The sequence below is a fragment of the Harpia harpyja genome, chromosome 11, assembly GCF_026419915.1.
Source record: "Harpia harpyja isolate bHarHar1 chromosome 11, bHarHar1 primary haplotype, whole genome shotgun sequence".
Classification (NCBI taxonomy): Eukaryota; Metazoa; Chordata; class Aves; order Accipitriformes; family Accipitridae; genus Harpia; species Harpia harpyja.
In genome coordinates, this window is record NC_068950.1 from 44,016,497 (window position 1) to 44,035,045 (window position 18,549).

The window sequence follows — 18,549 nt, forward strand, 5'->3', positions numbered from 1 at the left end:
CTGCTTCATTCCCGGCTAATTTCTCTCAAAACTCACCTTTCCTCAGCGTGGTCCTTGGCCAAACCCGCCCGGCGGGGCCCGAAGGCGGTCGGTTCCCCTCAGCGCTGGCCGCCCGTCCCGGAGGAGGGCTCACACCCTCACGGCTTCCCGCGGCGGGCGGTGCCGGGGCCGGGCTCCCGCGCAGGGCAGCTCCGGAGGGTCGTTCCCGCCTCCGGCCCTGCCGTCCCTCTCACAGCGGCCGTTGCGCAGCTCCCACCCGCCTCAAAGGCCGGCCCGCCGCCGTTAGCCGCCCCCCGCCGCCTCACGCCGCCCGGGCGGGAAGCGGGACGCTGAGGCGAGCCCGCCCCGCGCCCACGGCGGGGGGAAGGCGTCGCTCCCTCCCGGCAGCTCGGTGAGGGGAGCGGCACGGGGCCCGGCTCAGCCCCAGCCCAGCCTCCGGCGCAGCCCTGGCAGGTGGTGGCCCCGAGAGCTCCGCCGCCTTAAGCCGCCGCTCCCCGCTCACGCCCCGCTGCCATTGCCGGCGCCGGCTGGGGAAGAGCGGCGGAGCCATGGAGCGCTGAGGAACGGCGGCGGCGAGCGGGGCTTGGACTGGGAACCTGCGCCGCCGCGGGGATAAGCGGCAGAACCCCCGCAGACGAAGCCGGGCTGCCGGCGAAGGTAAGCGCTCCCCGGTTATACCCTGCCCGCCGCTCCGGGTCGGGTCGGTAGCGGCGCCGGGTTGCCGCCTGCGCCTCACCGCCGCTCGCCTCCCCCGGCCGCCGCCCGGGGCCGGGTTTCTGTCAGCCCCCGGCGCAGGAGGGACGGGGCAGAGGCTGCCGCCGCCGCCGCCGCACTCCCCCCGGGGCTCCGTTAGCCGGGGGTCCCGGTGGCGGGGGGCGTCGGGGTCCCGGAGGGCTGGGACCTGTTAACGTGCGCGGGGGTCGGTGGGTCGGTCGGTCGGTCGGGGTGCGCGGCATCGCCGCCTGGGCGCGGGGGGTTTGATGGGAGGAAAACATCTTAGTCGCTTGCGGGTTGTTTCGGTGGTTTCGTTAAGTTTTGTCGTACTGAATCACATGGCGTTAAGAACTGATAGTTTACCGAAAAAAAAAAAAAAAAAAAGGCAAAACACAACCAACACGCAAAGCAAACGGGTTGCGGTTTTCCAGAGAGGGAAGGCGTACTTTTAATTGTTGGGTCTTTAAATTATTTTCTTGCGTTTTTTCCCAGATTTCTGTTGGAATCAGTCATTTTATTTTGGACCTGTTAAGGCTGTCTTGTCGTGGCATCGCGTTTCTTTTAAACGTGTGTCCAGGAGTCATGCTCTCCCCGCATGGTGCCAGCGGCTGTGGGATGCCGTGCCTCCCTCCACCTCTGAAATGGGTCAGACATCGGCTGTACCTCCAGAGTGATCTGCAGCCTTGGGTCCTTGTAACCTCTTGTCGGGTCAGCCCTCCCAGCGTCGATGTCTCTGTGACATTTTCTCTTCTAGGCTTTACAGCTATGCATCATGTTCGCTAACATGTGGTTTGAGTCAGTTTGTTTTTTCTGGTTCTCCTTTTCTCAGTTCGGTGTCTGGTGGGAGTTGTGAGTTTAGAGAGGATCTGGAAGTTGAGCGTTTCCCCTGCATAGCTCCACATCAGCTCTGAGGCAACAGCTGCCTGCAAGCCCGTGGGGTGCCGTGCAGGAGAGCAGAGAGGGGTGCTCCTTTCACCTCCTTGGGTGAAGGTTGAGGAGTGATAAATCGGCTCTGATATGCAACGACCTATTTACTGTAGGTCCCGCGGTGTGGAACGTAGCCATGGAGGTAAGGGGTTGTTTTGTGTGGTGCTCAGCACCTGTTGCAATGGGAAGTAGCCCAAGAGGTCACCCAGACTGAAGAGAGAATTCCTGATAGATTTGTAAGTTATCTTAACAGCAGAATTCACACATTGTTTTTTATTTTTTTCCTCTGAAATTCTGATGTCTAGAGGAAGCAGCAGTGAATAAGTTGAATAATTGCATTTGCACATTTAGAATCCAGTGAAACAGAGAACTTTTTATACCGCTTTGAGAGACGCTCATTTTCTGTGTCCCTCACTATTGGCTCCAGAGATGGTGGCCAGATTGTAAACAAATCTCTGATTTATAAATCATCTAGAATCTAAAGCTCTTTAGTACAGAGTGCTTTTCTAGTACACTATTAAGTATACTGGCTGCATACAGCAGATTATTCATTGTGATTATCTGTTTCTCTTGTCATCTAATCTATTTTAATATGTTTCCATGTGCCTGCTCAGGTACTCCAGGTACACCTATATCTTGCTTTGTTCTCATCTTTGGACATTTTAGATTCTAGTAAACCATTTTTAATGCAATGCTTAGATGTGAACCTGAAGTAAAATACAAGATTCAGCCTTCTCCTTGGCTGCTTCTTCCAAATACCTATTCAGGTTGAATTTGCACTCAGATGCAAAAATTCAAGCAAAGTCTACTCTGTATCATGGAGATAAGTGGTATACCAAATCCTGATCCCACGCTATTCTGATATTTGTAGGTAGGACCCTTTTCCCATTTTCTGGTAGAAAATAGGGTGCTACCTTCTGCAAATACAGCCTCTCCTCTTCCTAGCTAGGTTGCAAAAACTCTTCATTGATCTTTGTGTCTTCTGGTTACTGCAGTTTCCTTCTTTGCACCGGTATGTGCCCTTTGTATCTTTGGTGAAAATCTCACTGTCCAAACTGTTTTCCCTACCTGTTGGTCTGACCATGCTGAACGTAATAACTAGATCCTTCTGCTGCTTCCTCCCTTGCTGCTCTGAAGTACCACAGAGACTTATGCAGCTGTGTTTGTCATCTTTCTCTGGCTTTTCCGGGCACGCACCAGCCCCTCTGTTTGCCCAGCGCTTGCCGCTTTATGTCCCAGACCTTCCTATTCTTCCCCAGCCACCCCTGTACTTACTTCCCAGCTCTTTCCACCTCACATGGAGGCTTCCTCTTATTTAGCATTCAAATCCTTACTCAAGAGTCTGACTTCTCTATCAGGAAGTTTATAACAAATTAGCGGACTAATTGTCTCTCTGAACAGTAGTCTTGTTTAAAAAGTCATTGCAATCAACTATCTTGAATCTCCGCATTTAAAATGTATAGCCATGGATAGATTTGTAAAATCCTTCCTAAAATGGCAATTTTAAGCGCTGACAGGTGGGGCCAATTGGGATGATTTGTTTTACCCAAACAACCCTGCCCTGGAGTGATCCACATGGTACAAGCTATCCTGGTATAGATGTGGGTAGTTCTTACACGTTGAGAAAAATAGTGACAAAACGGTGCATCGAGACACCGTTGTTGTTTAAATTAAATGCGTGTTATGCAGCAAACAAAGCACGTAGGTCTTTACACTAGTTCCATTAATAAATGAAATTGTATAATTGTGGCAGTAGGATAAATACAGCCTTAGCAGATGGAAAAAAAAGTATTAGAAAGGCATAGAACAAATGACGATGTGAAGGAACTCCCCTAAACTTGAAGGCTATTGCAAATGAATGCGTGTCTACATACATTAAATATTGCTTCTAAAGCAAAAGGATATTACTTTGGTGTTATTACTCATGCTCTGGGTTTTTTCCCCCCTGTATTTCCCTTAGTTTAGAGAATCAAAATAATTTGTCAGCTTCACTTTCAGATTCTTGCTGCTGCAATGTTTTGGTTTCAGGCAATGCAGAGGAATGGTTATTTAGCTGTTCTAGGTAAAATGTTTTCGCTGAATTTCTTTAGTTATGAATTTGTTTAATTTTCAGCTTTAAAAACTTGTTTTTACAAAAAAAGAACAAATCGATAGTATCACGTTGCTTGCTAAAAACATGCATGAAGGGCGTGTTTCTGTCTTGTTAGTGCCATTCTGCGAGTGTCAAATGCTATTGGTTCTGTTTGTAAGCCCTACATGCCATTACATCTCAAATAGTTTAAGCGTATATGCCTTATTCAGGTTAACATATTAGAGACTATGATGAATGGTACAGAGAAGGTAAGTTAAGAACCTTTCTCCTGGTCATACAATATAAGAACAAGTAGGCATGCAGGGAAATTGAAACATTCAAGACTGTTAATTTTTTTTTTTTTTTTTTTTTTTCACTAGATGTATAATTAGACTGAGGGACTGTTTGCCAGAGTGTTCTTGAAGCACAGAACTTGGCTAGATCCAAAATAATTTCTGTAAATCACAGAAGTATCCAGAAGTATGAAAAACTTTGCAAATACTAAAAAGACAATTTTGGAGAGCTGTAGAAAAGATGTAAATGTTTATCCTTTATAGCTTAAGCCAGTCTCTGAGAAATAAGGCTTGGAGGAAACTTTCTAGGAGAGCAGATTATTCTACGTCTGCCTACAGTGGGATTTCTTGCACTTTCTGTTGAAGCATCTGGTGTTACCGTCAGTGATGAGAAAATAGATTAGTGGATGATGACGGATTAGATCTGTGGCTATTCAGATGCTTAAAAAGTGTAATTCTGTAAGTGCACATGTGCACTCTCAGTTTGGCACTTTCTCATGTTTGTGCACTTAACAATACACTTTATTAATAAGCCAGGGGAATAAGATCCAGAAAATTCCCCTGTAGTTGTCTTTGCTCCTCCCTTTTCTTTCGGTCTGTGTGGGTTTTTTGTGTGTGTGGTTTGTGGGATTTTTTTTCCTCCCCTCCATCCATCTCTCTTTCCTGAATGTTCTCTTCTCTTTGGAAGCTGAGCAAAGAGTGTTATATATATTTTTGCCAATGGGGAATGAGGAGGCAAGTGGAACCAAAAGCTATGTCGTGGGCTGGGTAGTGCTTTGTGCACGTGGTGGCATTTGACTGCCTCCTTCAACCTATGCCTTCCCTTTCACCTGCTGAGAGGTGGCCAGCGGGCAGAGAGAGGGAAGGGAAGATGTCTCGTTATGGGGGGAGGCGTTATCAGGTGTGGGTAGGACACAGATAATGCATTTCCATGAGGGCAACCAGCATTGCTTACTGTTGGTAGGGGAGCCATGAAACCAGGCTATCACAAACAGAGACGTAGGATCTGGAGGGGTCTGTGCAGGTTCAGGGCCTGGAAGAAGTAAGGACAATCTTGGTGGTACTGAAAATGTAGGTTGTGAATTGGGACAGTGTAGACCAAAGGTATTGTATAGAGTGAGTAATTTTATATAGGAAAAAAAGATAGCTTATTTGGGGTAGAATTATAAAGCTTGGTACCTTATGGGCTGAACATCTTTACTGTTAAATCGTTACAGAGGTGAGAGACGGGTAAGAGTTGGTGCTAGCACAAACAAATGGTTTATGATGGGCTGCGGGACAGTGAAATGAGGCTGGATTGGATCTGGCATTTGGGCTGAGGGTGACGTGGGTGGGTGATAGGGAGTTACTGTTGGCTTATGTGAAGTTACAGTAGATTCTGTGGGGTGGAAGTAGCTGAGGGCTCGGTGCAACGGTGGCAGAAAAAGCCACTGGAAATGAGATCTGTCAGGAGCTTAGGTGTTTTTCCCCATGTGTAGAAATGCTACATGTAGTAGTATGACTAACATTAGGGTTAGGGATTGGCAAGCTGTGAGTTGATGACTGTTTCTTTCTGTAACACCAATAAGAGCTGATACTAATGGAGAGACATGCCTTGAAGGATAAGTCTTGACTAGATGGCCGTTAAAGCCACAGGTGGGGCTAGGGTGGAGTTTCTGAGCTTGGGTTTGGAAATGAGAGCAGCTAACACACTGTGTGCTGACTTACGGTCCTTAAACTGTGGTGGCTGGAGCCAAGTAGGCAAATGTCTTTTGATGGGCTCTGAAGATGAGCAGCCTTGCTGAGCTGGAGTTAAGATCCAGGTTTCCATTAAAACTTGCTATGCTTAGATGTTTCCTGGTAGGCAGTCACCCTTGCAAGCAGCAATATAGAGACTGCTTTCCTGTCCCAGCAAGTGGAGTCAGCTCTAAGGTTTGTAGAGCCTTCACTCCATGAAGGATTCCATCTTACCCTTGGTGTAGCCATGCTGACCCTTCCTTGACAGTAAACCAAGCCATTTGTCCCTTGCCTCGCTGGCTTTAGCCTTAGGAATAAACATAGATGTTCCTTTCAGAGACCTGAATCACAAGTTTAGCTAGAGCAGCCCTACCACTGTGGGACGTTCACTATCCAATGTTAAACAGCGTGTCTGCCCCTTTAGTGCCCTGTACCAGAGGTTCCTTCAAACCAGGCCGTGGAGTCTGTCTTGGGGAAGCTAGAGCCAGAGGAATGTCCTGTCTGGGCACTTACAGGAAAGGTGAACTTGATCAAAAAGAGCTGTAAGCTTCATGAAGTTTTGTATCATTGAAGACTTTAATCCTTGTTACTACTCTTCAGGGGTATTTTCCCCACTTGTTGCATTCCATTCTCTGAAAAGGAAAGCACTAAGCTGACTGAGTCTTTTTAAGTTTCTTGTTATAATTGAAACACTAGTTAATTCAGAGGACCTTTCTTTCTCAGGTGATTGAAGTCTTCTGTGATTTTGCTGTTGGTTGACCAAGAAATTTTAGAGCAGTCTGTTTTCCTGTGGGCTCTAGGTTATTTGATGAAATGCCAGTATTTCAGTGTATGATGTACTTAATCTTATGCTGACTTAGTTTCTGATAGCAGAAAAGCAGTGGAAGCCACCAGGATCCTTTGCAATGCATCAGAGAAGTTGAGGTGACTGATGTTCTCTTTATTTCTTGGAGTGCCGTGAATGATGCCTAGAAGAGGATGGAAAACCTCCTCAGCAATTTTGCCTTATGTTGAAGGTCTAGGCTATGTTTCAATGGGAGCATGAGGATGCAAACTATTAGATGACATTTTTGAGAAATACTTTGAATGTCATTTGCTGAAATACACTTCATTTGCAAACAGTTGCCTGTTGAGAACATTAAACTGACCTGACTTAGCTGCTAAACAGTTAATATGTACTCATCTGCTCTCCAATTATTTGCAGCACGGCTGATAATACCCTACTTTTGACCTGATTATAAGCAGCAGATTTTGCAGGGAACAGTGGCTGTTGGTGGTAAAATGTATGCCTTCCAAGCATGAAGTGTTAGTGAGCAGCACAGAACTAAAATGACTGTAGTTAAAACATAACAGGTAATAAAAGGTTGACTAAAAGGGTAACCAAGCAGCAGGTACTAATACCTTTTTTATCAAATACTTGCCAACTTGCACGAACTAGGACAGGTATTGTTTGTGTGATGTTTGCAATGAAAGAATGATTTTTCACAAGGTATTCAAGGCATATCTTGTAAAACAACGCACAGAGCAGAAGCTCTGTTCTACAAGTAAAGAAATAGGAAGAGAGAAAAGGGGAAAGACATCATCTAAAATAAATTCAAGGAAACAGTATGGTCTTGAAGACTAGAGAGAGCTGGGCAAGCATGGCAGAGTGGGGAGCTGCGAATAAGCTGATGCCGTAGGGTGGCTTTGTAAGTCATGTCTGGAAGAGAAGTCATCTCTGCTCTCCTAAACCCAGAAGGAAACCTGACCTGTTGGCAACGTTTTGGAGACAGTATTCTACTGAGGTGGTTAAGTGTTTTTTACAGACAAAGATACCTCAGGGAAGCTGTGAAAGATAGCTGGAGTGAGAGCTTAATGCCAGGATTTTCTCCTCAGTGTACTTTTAGATGTTTTCCTTTTATAACAGTGTTTCTAAACTTGTAAACAAGAAGTTGACCCTTTCCTTTGCTAGAATAAATAATCATGGTATTTTTGTTTTTGCCTGGGGTCCTGGGTGAACTCAGGTGCCACTGACGCACGCAAGAAACAATGTACCTACTGGAAACTAATGCAAATAAAGTGACTGTCTGCAGCATATGAGAAGTCTGGGAGTTGTCGGTGTGGTGGTGTTTTCTCACTGACGTGTAATAATCAGTTTTGGGAAGTAAACTATGAAATGTCAAGAAAAAAGGGGAGAAATTTCCCATGATGGGGGAGAACCTTCTCTAACCTTCTTGGTGCTAAACAAAGCTTAACATTTGAGTCATGCAGATTGATGTGGATTGAATGCTTTCTGCCTGCAAGATGGTCACCAAGTGAAAAATTACTTCAGAGCATTGGCTGAAGGAACGGTACTATACTCAGATTGAAAAATATTCTTGCATTTGATTTTTGTTTCATTCATGCCTTTGTAATTCAGTAATTGCTCGAGGAAGTAATAGACTGCATACCACTTGAATAAACAGTACCAAAAAAATCTTCTGAAATTGCCAGAGCACTTGTTAAATGTGAAAGTTAAATCTGGAGTGGAGCTCCTTGCAACAGGGATACTTTCAAGAGTGCTTATAAATAGTGAAAACAGGAACTTCAGGAAGAGAGGAATCCAAAATGATTAATCCTCAGTAGTAACCATTTCTGAAACTACAAGCCCAAATAAGAAACAGAAAATGATCCAACCTCACAAGAGCTCTTGAGAAGAAAATAAGTATAAAACATATGGAAACCTTCAGGGTGAAGCTGCTCTGTTTGATGGGATTCTGTTCAAAGAAAATCATATTCTTAGGATGCACAGTGTGCTCAGGAATACTAATCATAAATCTCACAGTGCCTGTGTGTGGTATGAGAGCTAAACCCACTACTGCCTATTTTGGTCATTCCACCTGAAGAAAAGGCATCCATGTATAACATTTGCAATCGCTGTAGGCATCAGCTTGGAAAATCGTCACTGAAATAGCACAAGATTCTCCATTTTTCATCTGAGAATGGCTAGTGGTGTTTCGAGTTCACAATAACACTAGCTGTTCTTGGGTGGGAGACAAAGAACGTTTAGAAGCAGGATGTTAAGTGTTATTTTGAGAGCTTGGATTCAGATCACCGCTTCTTTCAGAAGTGCTCCTCTTCCCTCTGGAGAAAACTCTCAGGGTATCTAGGATATATCTTTTGGGATCCTCAAAGGAGAGCAGGAAACTTGTCCCAGCATTGTCATCCTTGAAAGTTACAGAGGCTTCTCCAGGGAGCCTTAGTGGTGAGGTACAGTGCAAAAAAACCAGAGTTGGAGGGTCTGATCGGGTGTAGCAGCGTCCTTGCCTGCTAACCCCGAGGGTTTCGTGACAGATTCCTGCTTGAGACAACTCCAAAAGAGGTACATCATCAAGAAGCTCTGGGCAAATGGTCTGCTATCATAATAATTAATATTCTGCTGTAATAGTTCTTAGGATACCATTCCCCACTTTTTTTCCCCGAGGTATGCAGGGTTGGGAGACGTCAATATACCCCAGCTGGTTCTGTGTTTTGGTTTTTTTTTTTCTTCTTTCTTTTCTCTGTCTCAGTTTTGCATTTCCTTTCTAAAATTCACTCAGAAATTTCTACTATAACCCCTCTTCACTGCACTTTCCTAATGAATTATGTATATATGTAACTTACAGACCTTTGGATGAAAACCATTAACAAAAGAGAAATACTTGGATAAGCAGGATGATTAGAAGCCTGGCACTTTTATGAAGCTGGTGATCTTCTTTTGCCATTCTGAGCTTTTCTTTTGCTTTTAACATATACATAACGTTTGGTATCCTGAAATCCCCTGCCTATACTGTTAAAAGTTTGATGCGTTACTTGCCATGTGTCCAATGTTTCCCCTGTTCTCTATCTGAATTGGGCCTGTGTGCTTTTTCACATTTTTCATTCGTTTTTATTCATTTCTCCAATTTTTGGAGGAGCCACAGGACCATTCTTTTTTCAAGCTGTGTGTGGGTCACTGATTAATCAATTAAAATGTAAACTGAAGACTTTAAATGCCTTTTCTCAGAAAGGCAAGAACAAGGCAGTGTTCAAATGAAGTCGGGCATTAAGAACTATAAAAATAAATACTTGTTTACCTAATGGTTAGTTTTCTTCTGGAGCCTACTGGCATACTCACAGAAAAACATATTTTTTAAAAAAGGAAAAATAATCAGGTCACAGGCAAGTAGCTGACTAGAAGGAAGGAGAAAGATACATTCTTTAGGATCTTTGCTTGTTTCTTAATCGTCCAGTATCAGTGGAAACAATATCTTGTACAAGTACTAGTCTACAAGATTAGTACTCTCTACAAGACTAGTACCGTTCTGGTGTAAGACTCCTGTCATATAACAGTTGTAATGGAATTAATTCCCCAATTCAGTTACTTGTGGTAAAAGTTAGGAAGTACTTGTTAAGCAAAAGACAAGGTATTTGTTTGGACACATGTAAAAACAGAGAAGCTTTATGATAAAAAATAGTAACTTAGCCCTAAGCAAACTCCTATTGACTTTGTGCACATCAGTAGAAATCTTTGGATTTTTCTAGATTAAATATTGCTTCTCTTCTTTGACCTGAGGTATTGCTGTTGTGGAGCTTGCTCGTTGCTCTTATTAACAGGAGGAATTGATGTTAGCGGCACTTTTTTTGTGAGCGCCTTGTTTTATTTATAAAACAAGGAACAAGCATGAAACATCTTCCAAACTCCTCTTCATGGAATGGCTTATGCTTCCACATGCCTCTTCACCAGCAGAAACACACATGCTCCTCTTCTGCTTCACCTTAGGGTAGTGGTAGCAATGTTCCTCCTGCAGCACTCATCTTTTAGGAAACTCCTTTTCTATGCTGGGGTTGAATGCATCAGAGAAGGCATTTGCAACCAGCTCCCAAGAAAAAAATGCCCTTCTGCCTCCCCATAATTCACTATATGATTAGACTGCAATATAGTGCAATCCCTGGAGTAGTTATTGCTTTTTCCATTTTACTCTGCAGAGATGCCTAATTGCTTCTTTATTTGGTAGGTCTTGTGGCTGTCTAGTGGATCGAAGACCTGCATATTGGTAGGCACAGGCACTTGCTTTCCAGTGTAACAATGTAAAACCAGTAAGGAAATGGTGAACTGAAATGGAAGCCTCTACATCAGAGCTGCAATGCTGTCAGGTCCAGGCTCAACTTTTTAAAGTTTACTTGCATGGAGTAGGCTGGGCAGTTGCAGAGCTTTGGATATGTTTTTCAATTTTTTAAGAGGTGTATCCCAGGCAGGTAAAAAGAGTGGATTGGTATGGCAAGGCAAGTGGGCGATGACCGCACGGAGGCGGCTGTATATGTCTGGTTCTGAAGGCAGTGGTTTGCTGCTGCCTGTAGCACTGTTGAACTTCTGTTCAATATCTTATAGTGCACTGAGCAGCGCAGGGGATCTTTCCAGTCTGCAGATTAGCTGTGGATTTGGGAAAATGCAAGCGATAGTTACAAAACCATCTAAAGGTCTACCTGCTTCTTCCCAGAGCCACGGCAGTCCCATCTGCAGTACTTCAGGGTAAATACATAGGCATTTGGTAACCACTCCCATCGCTGTGCCAGAGCACTTTTAATCCAGAGCACATTTATTCTCTTTCTACATTTGTACCAGTTACTTTGTGGTTGTATAAAACAGGTTTTTCTTTAAGAAAGCTTATGCTTTTCAGGAAACCAAACCTATTTTGGTTTTCATTATCAATATTGTGCCTTTGGGAGCAAACGAGCTGCACCTGGATTAATGCTGTGAAGTGCAGTCATGTGGCACACAGCTGTTTCATATTGTTTTTTACTTAAGACATATACTTTCATTATTACTTTTTTTTTAAAGTATGGTTACAATGATAGGTTTTAAAAGGTACTTGTAGGTGTCTAACAGCTGTACTTTATAATCAGAGTAATTAAATTCATAGACATTAGTCGTTGGAAAAAAAAAATTGCAAGCAGCATAAAATTGTTCCCCTGTGTTCTTGTATTTATCACTGCACACTTGGTAACTAAAATGCAGTGCGTGTTTTTACACTGTAAATATAAACAATTATTGTTATCGTTTCCATGAATTTTTTTGATTTAAAATATCTGGAGAAGGTTTTTTTTCCCCTGTTAGAAGTCTGTAGGCTCAGATCATCTTTCCTTTTTCTGCAGAGGAGGGTGAAAGGAGTGTTTTCCATATGTCTGTGGGGTTAAAATTATCCTGAGCGCTGTGTGGCTATGGTTCTGCAGATGAGTTCAGTTCTGCACTCTACAGCTAAAATGGATAAATCTAAATGGAGAAAGTAGCGGGAATGCTTCATTCCCACGTCATTCAGGCTGTAGGAAGTTCAGATTCTCCATTGCACCCAGTTGTCCCTATACTTATGGTTTCACCCTTTTAAGTAGGACTTCTTTTTCTTTAAGTAAACAGTAGACATTTCTGCAAAAATAAGTATATAAGGTGGTATTGTAATTTTCATGTATTAACTCTCTGAGTACCTGCCAAAACTTCTATCGCAGAGACCTGCAGTCATTTGTAAGGATACACAGGCTATCTCCCAAGCCAGATTAACTCAGCTGGATGCTGAGAAGCCTCTGCCTGTGGGAAGGATGCAGTGTGGTGGCTCCCCTTGCTCCAAGCTGTGGAGGAAGGAAAACAGCCAACAGCTAACGTCTGCCCCTGAATGGGCATACAGCAATCCATGCTGAACTCTGACATGGTGCAAGTGCCCCTCTACAGATCTTGACTTACTGATTTTTCAGTCTTTTCCAGCCCGTCACCCTCAAAACAGCTGGCAGTCATCTTGTGGCCTGCCAGGGTCCCACTGTCCTTCGGAATTGGAAGGAATTTGGTGTTTGGAGCCTTTCTACATTAATTAAACACTGTGCAGGTTTGAGGTGGCAGGAGGTCAGTGCTGTTTCATCCCTGCATGAATGGAGCAGGCAAGTGTCCTTCCCTGCCCACCTTGTGCAGCCAGGCTGAGAAAACTTGTCTGTCTTCCCCGTCCCATGGCACTGCCAAGGGAGGTGAAGTCTTCACTTTTCTCCTCTGTTTCTGTGCTGTTGGGTAGAGGTGGCACTTCTGATCTCCAGCTCTGAAGCTGAGACAAGTGAAAATGAAGGGGGCTGATTCTGCACACTGCAACACTGCCGGACCTTGGGATTTGCCTCGAGTTTCTTGCAATTTCCTGCCATTTCCAGCAGCAGAGGTCTGTGTGTTCATACCCTGAGGCTGTGAAATGTAGACCTAATAAATTAGATTCTGACTGATTCTTTGCTTGAGCTCTCAGTAGTTTTGCTTGCAAAGTGCTCAGTCTTTCTCTTCTGGGATGTATTATAAATGCCACTTTCAGCCAGGTTACAAGCTGTTCTGTGCACCACGTTTACTGTAGAAAAACAGCTGAGGATACATCTTTTGCAGATTTATTTTGGGCATCTTATTTGGTTTCAGGAAAAAACCATTTCCTTCTATTCGGAGTTCTGAAAGGAAGGAATATGAGCATTTCCTTATCTCAGTGGAAGGAGATTTGTGGGGGGAGCACCTGAATGTTGGAGCAAGTTAGGAATGTAAAAGCCTTTTGAAAGGAGAAGAGAAGCTATCATATAGTGCCTCCCCCCAAATCCTGTATGAACAGATTAAACTGAATGTAATTAATAACATCAAGAAGAAATCCATTAAGTTGTTATAGTAACTGGGAAGCTAAGGTTTAAAATGTATGATCTGAGTGACTCAGCTCTGGGGGAAGGGATCTGAAAGCCCACATATGGAGAGCTGGCAGCGTCCTTTTCCCTGGTCTCTTCTCTGTCCATATCCCAGGAAGCTCTGCTGTAGGCACGTTCCATGGTTAAGGCTCTCATGAAATCCTGAGCTTATTTGTCAGCAGGAGGGAGGAGTTTATGCTGTCCATCCTATCTGCTGCAAAAACCCATGTGGTTTTCCTGTTGTATATCTGCGTAACGATTAATGCTCATCTCTGCAGCGCGTCTGGTGATCCTTGAAGAAAGTTGGCAAAGCTCGCCCAAAATAAGTGGTCATGGTAGCAGTGCTAGGGCTTTCTGAGAGGCTCTTTCATAATGGGTAATAAGGAATCTGTGGGTTCTTGTATCCTGCAGAGTAGCACCACCTCGTTTCTGGAGGTCCCCTGGAAGGAGGATATCTACTGAGGTTTCAAAAAAGGGAATTTGTTTCCTGTAACTTACTTGCGATCTTCTTATAGATATAGAAGGAAGTACATTAAAATTGTTGACCTCGCTAAAAAATACTTGTGTAGAGTGAATGTGGGAAGGGATTGTTTTATTTGCATTTCTATGTACTTTCATTATTTGCACTCTGTGTTTTCTCTGGATGCAGCTGCTACCACAACAGTACATAAACATTTACCTGCTTCTCTGCAAGTGTTAATGCCAGGTAATGGCATGGATGTCTGAAGAACAGAATGCAGAAAGCTGGGACGCTTCTTTCAGCCTGGTGTGAAGATGTTGTAATCTGGCTGGTTCTTAGCGTGTAATTCTGTACCCAGAATTAATAATAAACCTTTGAAATAGCAAAGGCTTACTATTTTGTAGTGTATCTCTAATGACTGTGTGTAGCTTCTGCCTTAGGAACATTGAAGGTTTTGTTGAGCAATGAATTGCCTAATGGCAAGCTCTAAACCTAGAAATAATTTGGTAGTGTAATGGTCTATGGTGATCCTAAAGTATTTAGACAATATATAGTGATTTATTGCATCTGTTCAGTTAAAAATGAGTATTAAAAAGGCTTGTCACTTTTATATAAGAATTTGGATTTATTAAAAAAAAATACAGCGGTAAGAGGCCAACTGTGTTGGATAACCAGTGTAGACTTCTTGGTGTGTGTTTGACTGGTCTGATTTATCAGCTGGCCTAGTGTTTCAGTTACTTCAGGTTTATGTGGAATTCACGTGCTGTAGATAGACACTAGTTTCTGATGAAATTTAAGGGTACCTGAGTATTTAATTTCTGATCCAAACTTAACATTTTGTCTATCAGTAATTAAGGTTAGAAGTAATCAGGCTCTATTTAGTCAATAGAAATGTTTATTATATTCACACAAGATAAATGCACGTATATTCAACTGTACAAAAATTGCAGGTGAGTATATGGTTGTACTAAAGACCCCAAGGAAATACTCTGTTACTTGTCTAATGTGGGATTCTTTGATCTGCTCTCTGCTGGGGTGACAAGAACAAGGTGAAAAGCTGATACTTCTTTTTTTTTATCATGACATTCTCTAAACTGTAAGAAAGATGTTGATATATTTCTTTAAATTTTGCAGAGAGAATAATCCCTGCTGTAAAATCCATCTAGTGATTTAATACTGCTGTTTTACTACAGGAATACGGGTGCCCTTTAGCTTTTCAGTAGGGTGATCCCAAAAGATGAGAGTTTTAAAACTCATCTGTACTGTTTACACATTGGGGATTCATGTAGCTGGGTGGTAATTTAATGATTTGGTAGGGCCATAGTAAGTCATATATCCTCTTTATCTGCTATCCGTCTTTGAAAATCCTTACCTTTATTTTCATACAGCAATTTATAGAAATGAAAGAAAACATGCAAGTAACCCTAAATCAGTTCTTTTTCTTAACTGACTCAAAATTGTGTTACCTGGGAGTGGTGCGGAAAGCCCTTGGTTGCCTGATGATGCTCTAAAAAGTTGGTGGGTTTGAAGATTTTTCCGTACTGGCGAGATGAGTCTAGAGGGCATGTACAGCGAGGGGCACATTACCATGGCAGTCACATTTTTGCATGGCTGAAAACGGGACTGTACTAGCTCCGTACAGAGGCATCGTGTCTGCACGCGGACACGGGACGATCCACGCAGCCTCCGCAAGCTTCTCTGATGCTCAGCGCAGCAGCGCTGCCTTGCCAGTGGGAGTTTTGTTCTTGAGAGCAGCAGCAGCAAGGCCAGGTCTCCAGTGTGTGATCTTATTCATGGGAGAAGAGCGTAAGCCAGGCAGGATAATCTTTTGTCTTGAAAGCTGGCATTTTTTCTGCTCAGAAGAAAAGTCTACTTTGCCATCCAGAGACAGGAGCGCATTTTTTTGTCTTGAGTAAAGCACATCATAACAACAACATGGAAACCTTGCAGAAATGTTAGGCCGCTCTTGTGACTTACAGCATTTTGTAGGCTGATGTCTCGTGGCATAAAAAGATCATTTTGTGGCTACATCACGCTGTTTTGACTTTTTTGCACTGGAAGAAGCAAAAGCATCATATTCTTCTGCCCTAACCTAAGGTTGGTGTGAAAGAATACTGTATTGATAATACCTAAATATTTTATTTCTGGAAAAAAGATACATAGGGTGGTACATACTCATCTGTGGCGAATAGAATTACCTGTTTTAAAAAAGAATTAAAATATTTCAAATACATTCTTTTGCTTCATTGCTGCAAATGAGGAACTGCCTTTCACCACCAAATTTTCAAATCTTATTAGAAGAGCAATATTAATTGCAATTACCAGCCTCCTCTTTAGCAGTAGTTGAATATCTCTTACTTTATAGGCCAGAGACTATTGAAATGGTACTACCTATTGCATCTATAGATACAAATGCTGACTTTTGACATCAAGACTCCATTTTCAATTGCTATAATTTCTCAAAATTGCCAGCTGTGTGCAGAGCAGTAGTCATTTTCTCGGTGAGGCTGGATGTAGCCACGTTGGGATTCCTCTGACCATGCTTTGAAGAACCTGGGACACTCATACATCCCTATGCTTTGGAATTTCCAGTTTTGCAATTCCCTTTGCAATGTCAGTGTTGAATAATTTGGACAGAAGAGCCAGAATTTTTGTGGTGACGCACACAAAAGAACCGTGACACGAAGCTTGTCCCTATGAAATGGTAAGTCTGTGCTCTGAAGCATGGGAATGCTGCAAGTGGAGGTTACTGAACAGTGCACTCCTCATTAATTGCACTCTCTGAAGTGATTGAATTTGATCAAAACTTTCTAAAGTATGCGGCATGAGGCAGACACTGAGTATTGGAAGTATCACCCCACATAATTAAAGGTTTGAAGAGTTTTAAATAACTAGGAAAAAAATTACAATGACAAGTTTGAAGGAAAATGCTGGCGTTACCACTTTCACCTAACATAATAGCACTTGATTTCTGAGAAAATTGCAGAGTGATCTAAAGTATTCTTTAATTTTTTAAAATAAATTGCTGATAATTTCAGCCTGGAATCTAGAATAATGCAAATATTTTCCCAACAAGCGAAATATCAGATACTGAAGGAAACAAAACAGCAGTAGGATAAAGAAACAGTAACATCTGCTTTGGCTAGAAGAAAAATCCTGGAATAAGAAAGCTTAAATGTTTTTCTAAATCTCTTGTTATAAATTAGTTTTTCAGAATACAAAAATGTCATAGATGCCTCTTAAAGTATATGAAGTAAATATTTTAATGGAATTTAATGAATCAGGTTTGTAGTTGACCATGCTCAGCTAATGCAGTCCTGTCCTCTTTAATACTCCGAATGCCATGCTTTGTCTTTGCAGGTGAGATGTGAAATTTAGTTTGAATTAGTCTCTGTTTCTGTATGAAAAGGGGACTTTCTGAAACGTGGAGCCATTTGATGAACTGCTTATCTTCCCTCCAAAGTGAGAGTGTTATCACAGATGCTTTTAGGTATGAATTTTGGAATGGGTTGAGTTCTCCTGACAAGCCTCAAATCCTACATTTAGCGTTCCTTAGTTCTAAATGAACAATTAAGTTATTTTTGAAACCTCAGAATGTAACTGTTTTCCAATAAATAGTAAATAGGGGAGTTAGGCGAAGATTGTGAGTTAAAAGTAGGTTCTCTTTTGTAATCTGTGCATACACAGCTTGTGTACTCTTTCCTGGGTGCTCTTGTGCAATGGTAAGCATAGCTGGTTCTCCATCTTATTTCTGGCTCTGCTTTGACTCGTAAGTGATTTTGAGTCAGCCCCCCCCCCCCTTTTTTTTTCCTGTGCATTTGTGTCGACTGCTGTAAGGCTGAGCACACTTGCCAAATGCTTTGAGGTCTGTGGGTGAAAAGTGTTGTAATGTTGTTAAATGTATCCAAAACCTAGGTAGATGCTGAGGCAACAGTTAGCTTTACTGTTGAGATATGGCTGTTTTTCTCATGAGAGATGATGTGCATGTTCCAGTATATTTTATAAAATTTTTGAGACAATGCACTGTAGCACGGAATGATTATTCCTGTACTTAATAACAGAGTAACAGCAGCTACTGCTGCACAAAATCTGTGATTTAAAAAAATAAATCCTTCGTATTTCACTAACAAAAATCATGCTGCAGACAGGCAGTGTTGTTAGAAACGATGTATCGTGCGTGGCTAGATGCTGTTACCCTAGAAGTAACCTCATTTTGTACTCATTTGACAGCATGGAGAGGTCTCTCCCAGACTCTTCTTTCTCCTTCCTTGGACTCCTTACAGGATTGTCTTTTATGAGCAGTCTAGGATGCACAATTATGAAAATGCAATTTATCAGCTGCAGAAATCTCCTTCCTGGTGAAGAGAGGACACAGGGGGGCAGGAGACAAATGGCAGCAGCTGTTTACCTTGGCACAGAGCATCATTTTTCCTTTTTATTTAGTTTTTGTGTGTGTCTGTGGTCAGAAAAAGTAGGTACCTGATCTCGCTGTTACTGCTACGGAAGCACTTACTCTAATTGGCCATGGAATAGGTTTTGCTGCAGGCAATTAAATTGTTTTGTTCGGTGGTTTTTCATGCAGTGTTGTGGTTTGAGACTGGGCTGTGAGATGAGCAGGACCTGCCGGAGCGTAACTATCTGGTACAGAAAAGGACCGTGCCGCAGCATGGAGAGCTCTGTCCCCAGCTGTTGGCTAGTGCCTTCTT

At 42.8% G+C, this 18,549-nt stretch overlaps 1 protein-coding gene across 1 annotated transcript in view; it reads left to right on the forward strand.

Annotated features, from left to right (window-relative positions):
• Window positions 1-464: 464 nt before the first annotated feature.
• The window catches only part of PDE4B (phosphodiesterase 4B), a 221,099-nt gene continuing 203,014 nt past the window's right edge, over window positions 465-18,549 (forward strand). Inside the window, exon 1 of the mRNA XM_052800444.1 lies at window positions 465-657. The gene's annotated coding sequence lies outside the window, so the exon portion shown is untranslated. The remainder of the gene's footprint in view (window positions 658-18,549) is intronic.